We start from the raw sequence: 8,904 nt of genomic DNA on the forward strand, positions 1-8,904 counted from the left end.
ATATATAAATACATATTTATGTATATATATGTATATATGTAAGTAAATATATACATATGTATATATGTAAGTAAAAAATAGACTGGTTACTGAATTTGGGTCATAAAACCTCTCAGCCCGATACAGTCTAATAGCTCCTGTAATAGCATATAAAGACCTTGTTGTTGTTATGTGCCATCGAGTCGGTTCCGACTCATAGCCACCCTGTACAGGGTTTCCGAGGCTGTGAATCTTTATGGGAGCAGAAAGCCTCATCTTTCTCCCACGGAACAGCCGGTAGTTTCAAACTGCTGACCTTGCGCCTTGTAGCCCGATTCATAACCGCTCCTCTAATAGCATATAAAGACCTACACATACTCTATTTCTTTTGTACATATATGTGTGTACAGAGTAAAGACAGTATATCTGGAAAGAAGCGGCTTTATTCTGGCTATATACATGTACTTATATAATACACATAAATGTTGTGTGTGTTATGTATATATATTGATGTATCTTATATATTATGTATATATGTTGTTGTTAAGCGTCGTCAAGTTGGTACCAACTAATAGTGACCCTATATAGGGTCTCAGAGGAGCAGCTGGTAGGTTTATAGTGCCCATCTTGTGGTTTGAAGTCCAGTGTTGATGATACAGTGCCACACCAGGAGTCTATATATATAAATATTCTAGCTATTATTCTACTATATACCAGAGTGCTCCTTAGAAGCCAAGATGGCAGGACTTCGTCTCTCATACTTCTGACATGTTATCAGGAGGGACCAGTCTTTGGAGAAAGATACCATGCTTGGTAAAGTGGAAGGTCAGAGAAAAACCACCAGTGAGATGGATTGGCACAGTGGCATCAGCAATGGACTCAAGCACAGGGATTGTAAGATTGGTGTAAGACTTGGCAGTTGTTCATTCTGTTGTGTATAAGTTGCTATGAATCTAAACCAAACTCGTTTGAACCTAACAACAACAATAAGCTACTATTTTGGCTACTTTTTAAAGAATTATATGAAAAAGAAAAAAAGGTAAATGGGGCACTGGGAGCCAAGTAATACAATATTGAAACAATCTAGGTGAGAGATAAAGCTAGCTTGAGACAGAGTAAAGACAGTATATCTGGAAAGAAGTGGTTTTATTCTGGCTATATTATGAAACAAACAGGATTTGGTGACAGATTGAATATGGATTATGACAAGATATTGATGAGTCTTTCTCCACATTCTTCTTCATAAAGTCTAATTTAGATTATTTGGTCAGCATATAGATTGAATAAGTATGGTGAAAGGACGCAATCTAGCCACATACGTTTTCTGAACTTTAACTAAGAAATATATGCCTTTGTTCTGCTTGAATGACTGCTTCTTGGTCCGTGTAAATATTACACATGGGCACAACTAAGTGTTTTGGAATTCCCATTTTTCATAATGCTATTCATAATATTTTGTTATAATAGTGATCTTGAAGAGTAGAATTATAAGAAAAATCAGGGTTTGAAGTATGACTCTTGAACAGTACTGAGGCTTCACTTGACTCAAAGGCATATAACAACCATCACAAATTAAAGGTTATTGTTGTTGTTAAGTACCGCCGAGTCATTTCTGACCCATAGTGACCCTGTATAGGGTTTCTGAGGAGCAGCTGGTGAATTTGAACCACCAACCTTGCAGTTCAAACGGCTTTACTGTCTGACACATTAACCCATAGCACCACAAAGGTAGAAAAGTTAAATGTTGGTCTCAGTGATATTCGATTTTAGAGAAAAGGCTTAGATTATCTGGGGATTTGCATGCAACCTGGATTGAGGATTTGCAGGGGAGTATGATGAAAAAGTAGTGGGATAAGGTATTTGAGGCTGTGCACGAGGAAGTGGTTATGATGACTAGTTCTCAAGAAAATAATCAAAGGAGGAACAAGAGACTGTCTTAAGCAACTAATATACCTAATGTACCTTGGTATAATTTATCTCCATTTATAGCATATTAAGTATACATACACAACACACATTACGTAGTTTTGTTTTTAAATCTTCCACCTGCTTGTCTATTTTTATGGAGCATAGCACTGGATTGAAGGACTCGGTGTGTGTGTGTGTGTGTGTGTGTGTGTGTGTGTATGTATGCAAGTGTTTATCAAGTAGACAAGAAAAAAAGGCATTTCTTGCCCTTCATTTTATGGCTTTGAACATATTTTCAAACTTTTTGGATTATATAATTATATAATTGATGAGATGGGATTGCAACTTTGAACCTATCATTTCGAAAAAATGGAGAGTTTGCATAAACTATTACTTTTTCTTAGAAATACAATATTTTTCTAATATTATTTTTGAGTCAAGCAGAGATTTCCCATAGGAGGCATTTTTTCACCTTAATGTCAGCTTGCTACATTTGGTGTACACAAAAGCCATTCCTCTGGCTGTCAATTTCTTCCCCCATCCTCAAAATTAAAGACATTGCTACATGCTACCCATTTTTGATATACTATGCTTGAAGAGTTACAATAATCTACTTATGTTATTGTTTTAAATGTTCTAGATCATTTATTAGAAAGTGAAACACAATAAATTTCATCAGGATGAAACCAAGTTTATGTTATTAAATGGCACCAGATTTAAAAAAAAATGTAGTAAATAATTACAAACAGTTCAGTAACTGGCTATAAAGATTACTGTAGTTATTATACTTTTGGTAAGCATATTCACATATTTCAACTCAAAATCAAACTGTATTATTCTATTTGTATTTTCTATCATCATGTTGAATTGGTATCATGTTTAGAAATAAGAACATCAACACAGTTCTCATTCCAAAATAAATTCACTTTAAACATACCAGTTCTCCCATATTTTTAAACATGTTTAACTCTCTCAACTGTCAACATATTGGGGCACAATTTCTTATATTCTCATATTGCTCAGGTTATTGCTGAAATGACTACAGGAAACTGAAGTGTCAACTATAAAAAGGCAATCATGGAATGATGAAAATGTGCAGCCACTATATATAAAGAAAAATTTAACCTGAAATAAGTTTTCAAATCCAAAGAGGCCAAAAGAAAAGAAAAGAAAAACAAAAGACATGATAACCAATTGTTTCGTGGGGTTATTCAATTTGAAAGGAATATAATTAAGACTTCCAAACCATAACCCACTGCCATTGAATTGATTCCTACTCATTGAGACCATATAGAATAGAGAAGGATTACTCCTTTAATGTTTCTGAGACTGTAAATATTTATCAAAGTATACAGTCTTATCATTTTCCAGTTGAGTTCTTGGTAGGTTGAATCACCCCAACCTTGAAGTTTACTTTTCAATGCTTGCACTATTGTACCAACCTGTGTCCTTATAATCAGGACCCACCCAATTCACTGCCATCTATTCTATTCTGAGTCATAGCTACCTTATGTAATGTTTTTCAGATATTAAAATAGAAAATTTTTATTGAGGGAAAAAGCATGCAAACAATATAAAAATCAAAAGCTTATCTGGGGTTGAATTTCTATACTTGTCAAATGGGAGTTGAATTTTATTTGTGTGCATTCTAAAGAGCACTGATCAGCTCCTTAAATCCATATACAGGGGAAACCTGTGAGGCAGATTCCTGAAATGGCTCTTTGGGATAACTTTTATCAAGGTGGGAGTGATTTCTTAATTCTGCCTATTTCAACATCTTTCCCTTTTGCTTCATGTGTACTATAAAATTGTTATTGCATGCAATTGTCAGTCCAAAAAGAGTGAAACTAAGCTCTGGAAGGAAGCCTACTTTGCCATCTTGGCAATGATCCGCACCTTTCATTATTTTGTCCAGGACAATAGGGTCTTTTTGATTTTCCAAAATTCCAGGGAATACTTTTTCCATGAGCACCCTTAGATCTTTCTTCATCAAATAGCTTTTATCCCCACCAAATTTCTGAAACTAGAACATCATCATTTCCATGGCATATTCCATTTGAGATGGTATATTGGTGAGGTCTTCTGGAGTCTTAGCCAGGAGGTGCAGGGCAGATATTCAGCGAAGTGATATAAAGGGCCAGTGAGGAAAATACAGCAGGCTGAGCACCTTAGTAGGTGGGACTGGGTCTGTAAATCTAGCATGAGCATATAGTCTCATCTTTTTCCCTTGTAGCTGCTGGTGGTTTTCAACATCTTGCTAACCTTGTGGTTGTTGTTGTTGTTGTTGTTAAGTGCCGTCGAGTCGGTTTCGACCCATAGCGACCCTGAATAGTGGTTAGCTGTCCAGAATTTATCCTACAGTGCCACCATGGCTTTTTTATAATCAGAATGGAAGGGGTAAAATAACAATTTTAAGAATCTTGGAAACTTTGACTCTGAATTTTACAGTCAACTTAAATTTGCAAGGTGGCAGATTTGGCAGATGCACTACAAAGACCCACTACAATAAAGATATGAGTGACCAAACAAAACATATACAAATGGGAGGAAGTGCTTGATGGTGGCTAGGGTGGAGGTGCAGTGAAGTTCACCATCAGTGTTACCACAGAATATCAGGCAAAGCAGATCCAATGCAAAGCTCTAAAACTCAGAACCACAGAAATAGGGGTATGTAAAAGGTTTGAAGGCTTATAGCTAGTGGAACTTGTAGCAAAAGTAAGAAATAGCATACTTTTGAATCTCCCAGGCTCAGCAACCCAGAGATGACAACTTGGGTGAAACCAAATGGCAAGACCAAGCAGGGGAGCAGGCACACTATGGAAAAATGCCACGGGGACCTCGGAGCAAAGGTAGACAATAAATACACTTTGTCAGTTTTACTTTGTTCTGATTTTCTTTTTCTTTTTTGGTATCTGTTCTTCCCCACCCCCACCCACCCCTGCCCCTTCCACTGTCTGCTCACCTCCATTCTGCTGACTAGAGGGGTGCCTGAATTAGTGGACACCTTCACCACCCTCACCACTGGTGGATTCTTCTGCCATGCATGCACACAGATACTCTCAGCCAAAGAGCTGGCCCTGAACTGTTTGTTTGTTTGTTTGTTTTAAATACAGGAAAGTCTAGGAAAAGGTGAAGAGAGGGAAAGAGAGTTTAAAAACAAAACAGGCCAAAAATTAAATTAAATCCTGAGGTACATCATAACAGCCAACAGTAGCATCTTGAAATCTCTCAGGCAGCTTTGAAGGCAGGAAGCTGAAGAGAGGATATTAGAGTCATACTCATATTAGGCTACAGATTTTTTTTTCTCTATCCCTCCTCCCCTTTTCTGTGATTGTAGACTACACTATTCAGTCTAATTTTGGTTTTCTGTTGTTGTTGTTGCTTTTTTGGGTTTTTTTTTTTGCTTTTTTTTTTGCTGGTGCTGTTTTGCTGTTGTATGCTCCCCCTTCTACCTTTGGGGACCCTTTATGTCCCTATATAACCCAAGAAGAGACAGTAATGCTGCATAAAGTCAAGCTACAACCACACTCTATAAAACACCAAAACCCAGGTGAGAACCAATACCAACTGCAATACACCAGGGAGGCAGACAACATCTGTGAAAGTTACACTGAGTTAAGCAATAAGAAGAGTGAAAAGAGAAGCCCACATCCTGATCATTTCTACCGGGAAGCAATCAGAAAGCATAAAAAATACCAAAACACATACTCAATTAAGTATTAATGCCACAGATAAACACAAACCCTGTCCAAGAAGCAAAAGCAGATGACTATATCAGTACATGTCAAGAAACAAGATAAAATGTTCTAGAAAAATGACCTAGAGGTAGACCTGGACTACATTCTGGAAGGAGGGCAGGCCTTGGAAATGCCTGGGAAGGAATTCAGAAAAAAAGTTATAAAATGTTTTAAAACACTTTACAATGGAGTTGAGAAAAATAAAGAAGAAGTCAAGAAAGTGCAACAGGAACAATCAAATACAATAGATACAGCAGTGGAAACAATTCAAATCCTACAGAAAGAGGTCCAAATGATCCATAATAGAATATCAGAAATAGACAATACTCTGAAAGGGCAAAGGAGTAGAATAGAAGAGATGGAAGGCAGAGCCAGTGAGCTGGAAGATAAATCTCTCAAAACCACTAAGATAGAAGAGCAAACAGAAAAAAAGGATAAAAATATCTGAAAAGGTTTAAAATTAATGTTGGACAACATGAAAAGTAATAACTTAAGAATTATCAGCATTCCAGAACAAGAAGATTCACACAAGTCCACAGAGGAAATTGTTGAAGAACTGCTGGATGAAAATTTCTCTAATATCCTGAAAAGTGAAAAGATAAACATTCAAGAATTTCAATGAACCCCAGGAAGGATAGCTCCCAAAAGAAAATCACTGAGACATATCATAATCAAGCTCTCCAAAATCAAAGATAAGGAGACACTCCTGAAAGTAGCTAAGGAAAACAGAAGTGTTACATACAAAGGCAAGCAAATCAAATTAAGCTGGGATCTTTCAGCAGAAACCATGCAAGCAAGAAGGCAATGAGGAGACATATATAAAATCCTAAAAGAAAAGAAAAAAAAACAAAACAAAACTGCCAACCAAATATACTTTATCCAGCAAAGCTATCAATCAAATACAATGGTGTAATCATAACATTACAGGATAAACAGAAACTAAGGGATATTGCCAAAGCCAACCCTGCATTTCAAAATATCGTAATGGGAGTTCTGTGGACTGAGAACCAACAAGAACAGACAACAACCAGAGATTGACATAAATTGCAGCAACTCCCAGAATAAAATCAACAGAAAGAAGAGTTAAGAAAAGAACAAAACTGTAAGAAAAAGCTCAGAGAATCTGGGAGGTCAGTCTATGATCAAAACAATTGCAATATAAAAGAAGGTAAACACATAGGAACAGAGATCCAGATGGTGAGACGGTCAGATGGATTACAGGATAAAATAGACTGCAGTAAATGGAGAGAAAAGTTAATGGGCTATAAGGCAACCAAAAAGAAAATTAACACTTCAAACATACCAAGATAATGAAAATCCAAGAAGAACCTGGAAACATTAAAACTATGAGGAAACTTACAAGAAAGAACACAAAAAGCATGAAGTCAACAAAGGAAGACACACAGAAAAAGAAAGCAGCAACATCACACACACACAAAAAAAAAAATAATGAAAGCAATTAATCCATATATAGCTTTGGGTTAATGCGTCAGACTGCAAAGTCGTCAGACTGCAAAGTCGTTTGAACTGCAAGGTCGGTGGTTCAAGCTCACCAGCTTCTCCTTGGAAACCCTATATAGGGTCACTATGGGTCGGAATCTACTCAACAGCACTTAACAACAACATGAATAATTACACTGAATGTAATTGGATTAAATGCACCTGTTAAGAGACAGATGGTGGCAGAATGGATAAGAAAACAAGATCCTTCAATATGCTGTCTGCAAGTGACCCATCTCACACACAGAGACAAAAACAGATTAAAAGTCAAAGGATGGGAAAAAAAATATACCAAGCTAATTGCAATAAAAAACAAAGAGGAGTGGCAGTACTAATCTCTGATAAAATAAACGTTAAGGTAAAAGCCAGCACAATAGATAAAGATTGACATTATCTCATGATTAAATAGACAATTGAACAAGATGACATAACCATGATAAATATCTATGCTTCCAATGAAAGAGCTCCAAAATATATAAAGCAAAATTTAATAGACTTGAAGAAAGAAATAGATGAATCTAAAATAATAGTGGGTGATTTTAATACACCACTTTCAAGAATGGATAGAACAATCAGAAAGAAACTTGACAAAGACACAGAAGAACTAAATAACACAATCAGCCAACTGGACCTCATAGATGTGTACAGAGCATTCAGTGCAACAACTGCACAATACACATTCTTTTCCAGTGTACATGGAACATTCTCCAGAACAGACGATGTCTTAGGCCACAAAACAAATCTTCATAAATTTACAAATATCAAAACACTTCAAAGCATCTTCTCAGACCAAAACATCTAGGTTTATATGTAACCAATGAAATAAAGGACTTATACAAAGAAAACTACATAACATTACTACAATAAAACAAAAGATACCTTCAAAAATGGAAGCATGTACCATGCTCCTCGATAACATTGTGAACATATCAATACTGCCCAAAGCAATTTACACTGCAATCCCAATCCAGATTCCAACATTCTTCAAAGAGATGGATAAAACAATTACAAACTTTATATGGAAAATAAAGAGACCCAGGATAAGCAAATCACTGCTTAAAAAGAAGAATAAGGTTAGAGGCCTCTCACTCCCCAACTTATACAAAAAGCAACTCAACATGGATTAAAGACCTAAATGTAAATTCCAGAATTATGAAGGCCATCAATTAAAAAATAGGAACGAATGTGAGTGCACTAATTCAAGGAATGCACAGACTACCAAACATTTTGGAAACTATACAAACAAAAGTAGACAAAATAGATGAGTGGGACATACTAAAAATTAAAAAAAGTATGTGAATCAAAAAAATTCACCAGAAGAGTAAAAAGGGAACCCACAGAACGGGAAAAAATCTTTTGCTGTGACACATCAGACAAGATAAGGGATTTATTTAAAATATATAGGAAACTACAACATCTCTACAAGAAAAAGACAATCAACCCAATTAAAAAATAGGCACAGGACATGAACAGACACTTCACCAAGGAGGAGAGCCAAGCATCCAACAAACATGAAGAAATGTTCACAATCACTAGCCATTGTTGTTGTTAGGTGCCATTGAGTTGGTACCTACCCATAGAAACCTTATGCACAGCAGACCGACACACTGTCTGATCCTGGGCCAACCTCACTATTGTTGCCACACTTGAGTCCATCGATGCTGCCTCTTGGCCAATCCATCTAGTTGGGGGTCTTCCTCTTTTTCTCTGACCCTCCACCTTACCAAACATGATATCCTTCTCCAGTGACTGGTCCCTCCTGACAATATGTCCAAAGTAT

The 8,904-nt window shown here is 36.5% G+C and overlaps 1 protein-coding gene and 1 pseudogene across 1 annotated transcript in view; both read right to left on the reverse strand.

Moving 5' to 3' along the window:
- The window catches only part of NDST4 (N-deacetylase/N-sulfotransferase (heparan glucosaminyl) 4), a 600,446-nt gene that overhangs the window by 237,523 nt on the left and 354,019 nt on the right, over nucleotides 1-8,904 (reverse strand). The window lies entirely within an intron of this gene.
- Nucleotides 3,653-8,904, reverse strand: part of LOC102829123 — a 17,322-nt pseudogene continuing 12,070 nt past the window's right edge.

This window comes from Chrysochloris asiatica, unplaced genomic scaffold, assembly GCF_000296735.1.
Source record: "Chrysochloris asiatica unplaced genomic scaffold, ChrAsi1.0 scaffold00188, whole genome shotgun sequence".
Lineage (NCBI taxonomy): Eukaryota > Metazoa > Chordata > Mammalia > Afrosoricida > Chrysochloridae > Chrysochloris > Chrysochloris asiatica.